The 12,170-nt window shown below is 41.4% G+C and overlaps 1 protein-coding gene across 1 annotated transcript in view; it reads left to right on the top strand.

Annotated features, from left to right (window-relative positions):
• Positions 1 to 12,170, top strand: part of RNF144B (ring finger protein 144B) — a 128,639-nt gene that overhangs the window by 38,855 nt on the left and 77,614 nt on the right. The gene's annotated exons all lie outside the window — the stretch shown is intronic.

Here is a 12,170-nt window from a genome sequence, read left to right as displayed (position 1 = left end):
GAAGAAGGTCAAAGCTCAGCGCCCCATTATAGACATGTGTATTTTTTGTATTCTTCTGCAGCCGTAAAGAGAAAGAAACTTAAGGAAAAAGGTCATGTTGTTACTTTCTTTTGTAAGTGGCCCAAACTTATGAACATTAAGTGTTCCAAAAGTTTGCTTGCAGTTGTTTAGAATTTGGAACTAATTTTCCTATGGAAACAATATTATACTGGCTAGTTTAGGTTTCTAGCCAAACTGCAAATGACCATTTGTCCTGCAACATAGAAGAAATGTTGGTAATTATAATCTTGACATTTTCTTGCCCTTAAAATTGGGGTCTGGTCTCTTCTGTGCCTAAAGCCCTAATTCATTAGCTTCCTGAATACTAATCCCACTGAACGTCTCTAAGTTTGATACTCTCTGGAAGCTCCATTTTCTCTCACTCCAAAGGAGGTAGGAAGAATGGTGTGCAGGTGAGTGATGGGTGTGGGCTCCAGGTAATGAAAGATGCATGGGTACAAGATGCCACAAAAGGAAGGGCAGGCTAGAGTAGAGTAGTGAGCTTGATGCCCTTAGTGAATCCCATAGGAAAGATAGGGGAGTCTGGAGAGGAGGAGTTGGGAGGGAAGAATGACTGGCTGCAACATTTGATAAATAGGCATTGTCATTGGTTAGTCAATGCCTGCCTGCATTTAAAATATTTATTAACTGTTGTTTTCTTGCATGCAGTTCTTTGAGTTGTTCTTTCTCCTAGATTAGCTTGCAGTAAATGAATAAAGAATTTTACAGCATTACCCATTAGTTTCGCTGAATCCCTGAACTTAACCTTCCTGAGGTGAGGTGCCATCACTGTAGCAGTCCAGACAGGTAACAGGAAGGTGTGTCCTGGCCTCTAAATGCGTGGCTGTGTCATATAATCGCAGCCCCTGTATACATGGCTTTAGTGGATGATTCCGTCTCCTTTGCTGATCTGGATGAGACAACTTTACATTCTCAGCAAACAGATGGACAACAAGGTTGAAATAAGATCTGGTACTAAAATAGTCTTTGAGTCACTCTTTTTGCCTGTTGACTCTTCCAGGAAACTTGCCCCTTCCTTCTTATTGAAGGCCATTGCTGACAACTAATGAACTCACACTTGTTGGATTCTCTTCCCAATGTATATTTTATATTTTTCTTCTTGGTCAAGATTTGACTATGCTAAGGTAGGAATGGTGTCTAATATATTTTGGCCTAACACCTGGCCTTTTGCCCTGAGTAGAGGTTTAAAAATAGAATTAAAAGTTTTGCACCAACCTTCTATTTTTGTCCTTCCAAAAAAGGTCTGATGTGAGAAAAAGGAGAGCTTGATTTCACGTATAACTTTATTTCAGGAGGCATGGGTGCTCTAGCAGAAAGTCACCGGGCATGGTTAGTAGGTTCTAGTCCAAGCTGTGTGGTAACCGCCTGTGTGGCCTCAGGAGAGAGAGAGTTCATTTTTCAGGGCTCAGTTTTTTCATCTATAAAAACAGAATGATAAAACTCCGATTGGAAGGTTGTTCTGAGCATTCAATGAGATGATGTTTGTGGAAGTACCCAGATGAGGTAGCATTGCTATAGTAACATAGATTTTGATTAGTTTTCAGAGGTTAAAACAAACCTTCCTCTATGGCAACATAATTTATAATGAACAAGGAATATTTCACTTACAGATTTACTTATTGTAAACCTGGAGTATTGTGCTCAATACCTTTTACTCAGTTCTTGCAGAATAGTGGTAATAATAGTCATGCCTTTGTCATGTCGTCCTCCACTTGATTTTTGGAATGTGGTATAAAATGAAGCATAGCGTCATTCAGGTCATGATGAGGCTCAGAATGTCTCCACCTTGCTCATTCATGACGTTTACTGTGGAGTCGGTGTGCTTTCTGGTAAGAGGCATAAACTGATATGCTATCAAAGGAACATCTCGAGCAATCTGAACTGTTGAACCAAAACAATCAGCATGAGCTGGGCAGCCAGCTGCCCCAGGTTGCAGCATTCTTTTGAGGATGATGGTATCTGCAGTTTCTCATCTGCAGTTTTTATATCCTGAGGTAGGCTCTGCAACGTCTATGTTGTCCAGGTCCTGAGGGAAGATATTTAAAAACTGTAGGCTGAAAAGATTGGATTTTGTTTTCGTTTTTTCAGAATGTGTAAGTAACAACATGCAATAACATTGGTCACTCTGAACAGTTTTTTCTCTGTTGGTCAAAGGGGATACAGTTGGATTGGCAATTTTCCATACAAACACTGAGTAGGAGAGCTTCAGCCAGCATTAGCCTGTGTGTATGTATTAGGTCATAGGAAAGGAAGACCTAATCCCTATAGAATGGCCCAGAGGCCTCGCACCAAAGCGGCTATCATTTGTCTTGATTTGTTCTCACACTTACCTGGGAAGGTGAATGAGTCTCTCCTCATTTCTCAGGTCTCACATGACTGAACTATTTACCTTTTTTCACTAATGCTCATCAGAGCAGTTACAAAATCCTCTTTCTGTCTTTAAATAAAATCTGAAAGTACTCATATATCTCTAATGAAAGCACTGGATATTACTGACAATTAGGAATAAGGTTAGGGTTGACTTTCTGTGATTATCTTTTGCTTTTTTTTTTTTTTTTTAGGATTTAAGTAACAAATTTATTTTAGCTTGGAAAAGTTTGTAAACGAGTAGTTTTAAAGTTTATCTTTTAAATAGAATGCCTTGATTAAAACATGTATGTTTTCTGCCACCAACAAAGTCTACCTGCTGTCCATCTCTTCACCTTTGCTCACGCAGTTCCTTTGCCCAGCCTCTTCCCCATTGGCTTCTCACACTTCTAGCCATTAAACTCTCCCCTCCCTGCCAGGCGGGGCTCACAAAACTGCAGTCCTGGATCAGGTCCAGCACTGCTCTGACTTACATGTCTTTCTTTTCCTGTTCCACTTGAAGTCTTGTGTTTTATTTATCTTTGTATTCCCAGCATTGAATAAAGAACCTGGTAGGAAATATGAGCTTAATAAAAATTTGCTGAATGAAGGATTGAGTGCTATAATAGGGTAAGAGCATTTTATAAGGGAGGAAGACCAGAGGGGGTTATCTCACCTTAATGTGACAGAGGAAGAAAGTAGAGTGGGGTTGTCCCAGAAAAGATATACTTTGAGTTACATTCTGGGGACTGAGCAACTCCTCGTTAGGTGAAAAGGGTGAGGAAGAATGGCCTGGGCAAATGGAGAACCAGGGGAATTTATCAATGAGAAACTTGGATGCCTGATAGTTTAGTGTGTCTGGAATTTAGATGCAAAGCACAAAGGGAAGAAGATGAATTTAAAAAGGTTGACAAGTTATATGTTACTTTTGAATTTTGTGCCAATTTAAAAAATCACTTAGGTTATTAGCCAGAATAACCTCTGTGATGCCCTCATCAATTGTATGATGCCAGGTGGGATTAGATCTCACAAGATCAGGTCATTTGATTAGGCGAGTTATTATTTAGAAACATGGGTTTTTAAAAAATTGCATAAAATGACCTTAAAGTTTTATATTGATAAATAAATACCCTATAATACCCAAGGAAAATATGAAAAACAAGAATACTGTAAAGTCACTATAATCAACACAGTAGTGACCTAGGAATTGACAGATAGATCATTGGAACAGAGTAGATTCAGAAATATATCAGTCAGAATAGATAATTAAAATACAGAAAACTGAATATTTGATACATGCTACAGTTCAATTCAGTGAAAAAATCTTGGGTTACTTAATAAAGTGTTCTGTTATAGGTAATTCCCTATCTGGTTAAAATACAACAGGACTCATTATATACCACTTAAATACAGTTCCTTAGTAGATTAAATATAAAAATACTATAACAATTAACATGTCACAAGAATATCTAAGAAAGCACACATGTACAATCTGAAGCTTGGGAATTCTTCTGAAGACTGGAAACCCTAGAAGCTACATATGGAAAAGAAGGGCTATCATAACACATATAACCAAAAACCATTTTATGGAAATCTATACTAATTAAAGGGTAATATGCTAATTAGATCAGACATCTTCCGGACATCCTTCCTGACAAAGCCACGGTGGCAGGGGCTGAGGCAGAGGCAGTTAGGGGCAATCAGGTCAGCAGGGGAGAGCAGTTAGGGGTGATCAGGCTGGAAGGGGAGGGAAGTTAGGGGTGATCAGGCCGGCAGGGGAGGGCAGTTGGGGGCATTCAGCCGGCAGGGGAGCAGTTAGGGGGTGATCAGGCTGGCACAGGAGCAGTTAGGGGCATCAGGCTGGCAGGCAGAGGCGGTTTGGGTGATCAGGCAGGCAGGCAAGCGGTTAGGAGCCAGCGGTCCCAGATTACGAGAGGGATATCTGACTGCCAGACATCCCCTGAGGGGTCCCAGATTGGAGAGGGTGCAGGCCAGGCTGAGGGACACCTCCCCCCATGCACAAATTTCGTGCACTGGGCCTCTAGTCTCTATATATAAAAGCCTAAGCGACCGAATGACCGAATGACCCGTTGACTGGTTGCTATGATGCACACTGACCACCAGGGGGCAGATGCTCAACACAGGAGGTGCCCCCTGGTGGTCAGTGCGCTCCCACAGCGGGCGTGCCGCTCAGCTGACCAACCTGTTCCTGCGGCCCACCAGCCCGGTGGCAGCCACTCACTCTCTCAGTAGTCCTGCAAGTCCAATCTCCAGAGAATGGGCCAGGCACTGATGGACTAGCGCAGCTGGCACGATCCCGACAATGCTGCCAGCCTCCTGGAAGTCGGCCTCCTGCACCACGGTCACTTCCCCTCCCTAGATGCTCCACAAGGAATAAATGATATAAAAGTGGCTGCCAGGTGGCTCCTGAAAACTGGCGCGAATGTCAAAGGGATGGACCCGGATCCCAGCTGGCAAGGGCGTCCCACCACCCGCCTGGAGGACTGATCGTGCCCGGGCCCCCCTCACCTCCTCAGGACGGGCACCAGATGCAGGGCTCATAGCTGGTGAGCGTTGCTGTGGTGGTGTGGTGTGAGCCTCTCCCGATCAGGACTGACTGGGCGTGAGCCTGTGGCAGACGCAGCAGGGGCTGGGATGAGCGGGAGCAGCAGGCAGGAGAGGCAGGCGACATTAGGATGCTGGTTTTGGCTCAATCCCTGCAGGCCATGCCGAGGGACCCCACCCATGCACGAATTCGTGCACCAGGGCTATAGTAGTAACATAAATGAGTCAGCAGACATCAGCTATGTGTGGAATAGTCTTTGTAAAGTATATTTCAGCCAAGTGTTCATATTTATAAATAGCTCTTATAAATAAGAAAAATATAAGGTATACTAAAGCACAATGGACAAAGAATATGAAAAGACAATTCACAGAGCTAAGATAAATGGTGTGTGTGTGTGTGGGGGGGGGGGCATACATCAGCATGACTAAATGAACACAGAGAAAAATACTTAGAAGACACCACAGGCTGTTAACTTTGGTTCATGGGTGAGTGAAGGGCTGATGTGAGCGGAAAGTGAAAAAGAAATATTATGACACTCCTCTCACAGACTAGTGAGGGAGACAGGCATGCAAATAGAGTGCTCCGTAGGTGCCAAAGTGGAGGAATAAAGAGAGAGCTGAGATAGAGGAGGGAGGAAAGGCCTACATATCTGAAAAGATGTGACTCTGGGCAGTGACTTATTCTTCAGTACTGGCCTTACGAGATCATTAATTACATGCAACCAGTGACACAGTGACTTCCAGGAGATAAATATAGTCATGTGGCTCAGGCATAGTGTGTTTAAAAATTATTGTGAGGCCCTTGGAGAAACAGATTTTGCCAAGACATATCACGTGACTGCAATTACCGCTTATTTAAACTGGTCTTCATATTTTTAATCAAGTATGATTCTTCTCCAAGGCCACGTAAGGATCACTCACTTGTAAGAAAGATCTCTCTGAGAATCCCTTTTGTTGGCGATTCCCCATTGTTGAACAGTCTATGCTTTTTGCTACAATGTGAATATCTAGCTAAGCCTCTGCCCTGCTCCTTGTGAGGGCTGTATGTGGAATGTGCTGTGGGGAGTTATGCTGAACCAACCCTCTTAAGACATTCAGAGGAGGATGCGGAGGACTTCACATGAAAAGTGGTACATGAGGAAGGGAAATAGACTTTCCCAGTGTAGGTTTCTTTTTTTTTTTTTTCCCTTGTAGAATACAGAATAGGATCTCTCCCTCTCAAGGTCCTTGTTTTTCTCCATCCATGTCCTTAATTTTTTCCCTGTTATGTTGCAGACGATAGGGTTTGTTATTTCTATCTGGCTCCTGATTTCACTGGGGACTTTATAACTCACTATTTTGCAGGAAGAGGGACGAGAAAAGTAAAAAGGAGAAAGCAGGAAAAGAAGGGAATCAGACATCTGTGTTATAGAGAAAACAGGCTTTTAAGGTGGCGTTAAAGTTCTACTGGAAAATTAACATCTAGACTATTCCCACCTATGAGTGATTTGGTCCCTGTAGAGTGGAATCTTAATTTGAAGAATGAAGTTCCTCATGATTTAAGCCAAGAAATAGTTTGACTTCTACTTCAGGCGAATCCTCTGTGTCAAGTAGGCTATGGAGGCACAGTACTGAGCTCTCTGTGCCCTGCACACCAGTCAGTACACTGTCTGGGATGACAACTATGGGAACATGGTTGGAGGTGTTTTTTCATTGATTGTCTGACATACAGGATTTAGAAGAGATGGTAATAACATTAGTAGGAGGATTAATGCAAACTTTGCAAACATAAGGATTCCCAAGACTATTTCATCTGACTTTCTAGTGGAGAATCTTAATTCAGGGCTGACGCAGTCACTTTTTGTGGAGTTAGGTGATGAACAAGAGTGCTGAGGTTCATGTTCCTCATTGGGCTCATACCCCCAGCTGGCTAGTGGTGTTGAAGGGGGGATGTTAAAAGTCTCGAACAACTGAATCCTTTGGAATCTTGCTCTCTCGTTCAGCTCCTCCTCCGGGGTCATGATGGGTTCTCATGTGGCAGAATGGCAATGGCAGTTTGAGATTACAGCCATGCGCTGCTCAATGATGGGCATCTGAGAAAAGTGTCTTTAGGTGATTTCATTGTTGTGCCAACACCACAGAGTTCACTTAAACCTAGATGGTATAGCCTACTGCACACCTTTGTCTGAGGCTACAAGCCTGTACAGCATGTTACTGTAAAAAACAGCATGAGATTAAATCAAGCACAAGAGAAAACATTGCAATCAAGAGATGGGGTAAACTCAAGAGGTATGAGGCTGCTGCCGTTATAACATGACATAATTTTACAGCAGCCTTTTTTTTTTTTTTATAAGCAGAAAGAGTGCACTCTTAGATAACAATAAAAAGTATAGCCCTAGCTGGTTTGGCTCAGTGGATAGAGCATCAGCCTGTGGACTGAAGGGTCCCAGATTTGATTCTGGCCAAGGGCACATGCCCGGGTTGCAGGCTCGATCCCCAGTAGGGGGCATGCAGGAGGCAGCCAATCAATGATTTTCTCTCATCATTGATGTTTCTATCTCTCTCTCCTTCTCCCTTCCTCTCTGAAATCAATAAAAATATAAAAAATAAAATAAAAAGTATAGTATAGTAAATACATAAAGCAGTAACATAGTCATTTGTTATCATTATTAAAATATGTACTGTACATCATTGTATGTATTATGCTTTTATACAATTGGCAGTGCAGTAGGTGTGTTTATACCAGCATCACCACAAACACGAGAACTATGTTGTGCTATGATGTTACAAGGCAATAGGAATTTTTTAGCTCCATTATTTTTTTGAAGCATATATACTGTAGAGTTTCTCGATTTCAATTTTCCTTTAAACTTATTTGTCACCAGTTAAAATAAAGGTCACTTAAAATAAGTATTACATGCATTTCAGTTTTTCCTAATGTAGCATTTAACAGATGTGCTTTTTAAAAATTAAATTTATTGGGGGTGACACTGGTTAATAAAATTCTATAGGTTCTAATTTTACCATTCTATAGTACACCATCTGTATATTGCATTGTGTCTTTACCACCCAAAGTCAGTTCTCCTTCCCTTACCATATATTTGACCCCCTTTAGCCTTTTACTACCGCTCCCAACCCCTTTTTCCTTGGTAACACTCATACTGTTGTTTGTGTCTATTTTTTGTTTGTTTCTTTTGTCTTTTTTGTTCATTTATTGTTTTCAATTCAGCCCCATTATAATCTATGAGACCACAGTCCCCTATGTGGCCTGTTGTTGACCAGAACATCTGGTGTGGCCCGTGACTGTTCTGGTCAGGTTTTTCCTGTGGGGGTCCAGCTGGTTTTGACTCGCGCTGTGAAATGTGGAGATGCTCTTGTATGTATGAAATAGAACCAAATGACATGTCCCCAGCTTTTCGAAAGCTTTTGTTATCAAGTCTGAGGTAACAGGGTGATAATTTTTGAGTCATATTTTGACTTTCCATGTAGTTTGCCTCCCATGCCAGCCTGAGCGTATCTCTGGCATAGTTGCTATCACATTATTGTACAATGTTCTTAGTCTCGTTTTGTGTTATGTCTTTCTCTTAGTTCTATACTCAGTACCCTCGATAAAGGTTGAATTGAATGTATAAGATGCAACAGAAAAAAGCAAATTAAATTGCAGCTGTTTGGAAGTGAGAAATCACCACACTGTCAGTGGCAGAGCACCACGACCTTTGCCTTAAATTTTTTTCCAGTAAAGAGAGAATTGCACCTATTGCAGAGCAGGTTTCCCAATACTTGTGTTCTGTCATATGATTTCTTGAAACTGAACAAATCATTAAAATCATCAAAAAAACCATAAATTTTTTAACATGGGATAAAACTGAGGTGTCGCATCTAAGTTACATAGCTTACATATCAAGGTAGATTAGAAGGTTAGTTTTAATAGCACAAGAATGAACCTTGAATTTTCTTTGTTAAAGAGAAAACTTTTCCAAAGAAGAAATTTCACTTCTTGATTCTCTTCTTATGTAGGACTAGAGTACATTTTATAGTATATATCTATTACCTGTTATCTACTATGGCATTTATTATTATATAAGTATTTTATACATAGATACCTAGCAATCTAGTAAATATATTTCTGTATAGTTTTGCCTCAAATGCAGGAAAAAATTTAAGTATGCTTTGGGTTTATTTTGGTTTTGCTCTATATAAATTTAGGTACATTACAAGTTAATATAATTCCTACAGTTTGGATTACTTACCATTCATGTCAAGACTTTGTTTGCCTTTTCTTTAGGAAGCTCTGTAATTCTAATTAGGAAATTATTCTCTATTACAATGGTCAAGGTGACTGTAATCTCTGGTGAAAATTTGTAATATTATATCTCTTATTGCTTAGAAATATAAAAAACACTTTTATGGATTGCAGTGGTTGGAATCTACTTCTCAGTCTGGGATATCAAATGTTACATTTATGTTTCCAGCCTAAAAGAAGCAGTTCCTTCTTAGATTTATTTGAGGGATCCTCTTTATTTACCCTTTAAACACTGGTACTCCTTTGGTTCTCTTTTATGATCCATTTCTTTTCCTTCCTTCCTTATATGACTGACATTGACTGAGTTCATATTGTGTAGCAGGACAGGGCCATGCTGTACAGCTGAGCAGGTTGTGTACTGTACAATTCCAGACTTAGTGCCATCGGCACTGTGCTAGCTAATGTACAACCTCTCATTTAACCTCACAATAACCTGTGAGATGAATATCATCATTCCTATTTTACAGATGAGAAAACTGAATTTGGGGTATGTTAAAACTTGTTTAAACTTATATAATGAATAGAGTTTGTATGGGCTCAGAGTCTGTTCTCTCAACAGCATGCCACCTTTTGATTTCAGCTCTTGGTCATCTCATCCATGGCCACAACCGAAATGATGGTGATTTCTAAAAGATTCTCTACCCCTGATTTCTCCCTGCTGCCAGCCTACTAGACAGATCTCCCACTATGTCCCGAAGGCACCTCAGGATCTGGACAATTAAAATGGAATCGTCATCATTTTCCTTACTGCTCTGCCTTTATTCCCAATCTCAATTAGTGGCACCAGCGGCCTGGGCTCTCCTCTCTCCCCTGTCTCCCACATCCAGTTAGATCTATCAGGTCCTATGAATTCTGTTTCTGAAATCTCTCTCCATCTGTTCCCTTCTTTTTCATGCCAGTTGTCACTTCTGTTAGTTGAGGCCCTCATTCTTTTATTCCGAACGCACCCATTCTGTCTGAATTATAAAAAGCATCGCCTGAAGTCTCACGTCTCTAGGCCTTTGCGTTGGCTGCTCCCTCTGACTGCTGCACCTTTCTCCACCTTCCCCAATCAACTACTTGAGGACTCAGCTTTAAGTTGCTTTCTCAGGGATACCTTCCTTTATCCTTTTCATCAATCCCTTTCCTTAAGTTAAATTATTTTTCTCTGAATTCCCTGGGCACGTCATGTCTAAGTCTATCATATCACTCATCAGAATACCCTGAGAATTGATTTGCTCGTCTGACTCCTTTCCAGGACTGAGGATAGGACTATATCCAACTTATCTTTGTTTTCCAAGCTTCTACCAGCTTTTCTGGGAGGAGATAATAAAATGCTTGAGGGAATGAATGATGCACACAGTGGACTCGTTGGGTGGATAGGAAAGCATTGTCCACACAGTACTGTAGTGTTCTACATGCTTAGATAGTCCAACTAAAAGTTGAGTGCAGTTTTTATTCACTTGCATGTTTGATAATAATGCTGATGTTCTTTTAATTATACAGTATATATTTTTTCTCGCCCCCCCCCCCCCAGCTATTGACAACAGCAGGCAGCCTGATTGTTGCTTAACCTATGTTTTCATTCATATTGGCAGCAGCTTCTTCCCTTATCCTGTTGATAAGAGATTATAACTCAATTGCATGGTAATTTCAAAAGTGGACTCTGTGTTGAACTTTGGTTTAAGGTGCCAAACTTTTTGCATCAACACTAATGAATAAACCTACGTCGTAGAAGGTGCTTTATTACCTTTCTTGATCCCTTCAACGATGTTCACTACACCAAGAAAATACGCTGAGATTGGTGATCTCAGAACCTGCTACTGCTAAATTTGAAGTTAGACATATGTGGGGGTGGTTTTCATTTAGCATGTACCTTTTTCATCTAAGACAGACTTAGTCTCGTTCCAGCCCTGCTCCCTATCTCCGTGGTCGGCAAACTGCGGCTCGCGAGCCACATGCGGCTCTTTGGCCCCTTGAGTGTGGCTCTTGCACAAAATACCACGGCCTGGGAGAGTCTATTTTTTTGAAGTAGTGGCGTTAGAAGAAGTTTAAGTTTAAAAAATTGGGCTCTCAAAAGAAATTTCAATCGTTGTACTGTTGATATTGGGCTCTGTGGACTAATGAGTTTGCCGACCACTGCCCTATCTGGTTCAGGCCAACAACTTAAATCTCCCTGGACCTCAGTTTCCTCATTATTAAAATTAAGCATTTGGACTAAACTAGCTAGGGGAACTTTTCAAACTCAAATGTCCTCTGGTTCTATTACTTTGTGTCCCCATTGTGAATTCTCTTACTGTCTTATTTCCCTTGTCCACGTTCCCTTCCCTCCCCCACTAGTGGAGGGGTCCTCCCACCGCACCCGTAGGTACACGGTGTTCTTCAGCACCTGGCTTTGACCTGGAGGTTTTCTTCAACGTGGAGGAAGTTGGGAAGCAGTTTGCTATATGCTCTTCCTTCACCGCACGCTCGGATCCCTTCCACGAGGGTTCGAGAGTCCCTTCCTTGCAGGAAGCGCATTCCTGAGGGCAGCTGCAAAAGGAGGTTGCAGAGTGAGCACAGAATGATTCTTGTATCAGAGTAAAGATTTTTCTAAACTGCCACAGATTTTGGGACTGTGATTTCGACCTCTGGAGGGTGTGGGGAGCAAGGGTATACTCTGTTGTAAACATTCGACAAATGAAGCGTCTAAGGTTTCAGAGTAAGGAAGGCAGTCATAGTTCCCCACAGCTTCCAGATCACTGGGTTACATTTTCTTTGGTTGAGAGTACAACCTGTTAGGTTACTAAGTGTTCCCACATAATTTGTTGACAAAGCATGTCAAGCAAAATCATTGTTTTATAAAAGTGTGCCAGTATTTTATGAGGTAAACTAAGACGGTCTTGATTTCATTTGCCTGCGTTTTCATTTTACCATTCGACACAAAAGGACAAATCAG

Source organism: Eptesicus fuscus, chromosome 9, assembly GCF_027574615.1.
Source record: "Eptesicus fuscus isolate TK198812 chromosome 9, DD_ASM_mEF_20220401, whole genome shotgun sequence".
Taxonomy (NCBI): Eukaryota; Metazoa; Chordata; class Mammalia; order Chiroptera; family Vespertilionidae; genus Eptesicus; species Eptesicus fuscus.
The sequence above is the reverse complement of the archived record's forward strand: the minus strand, read 5'-3'. Positions and strand labels throughout refer to the sequence as shown.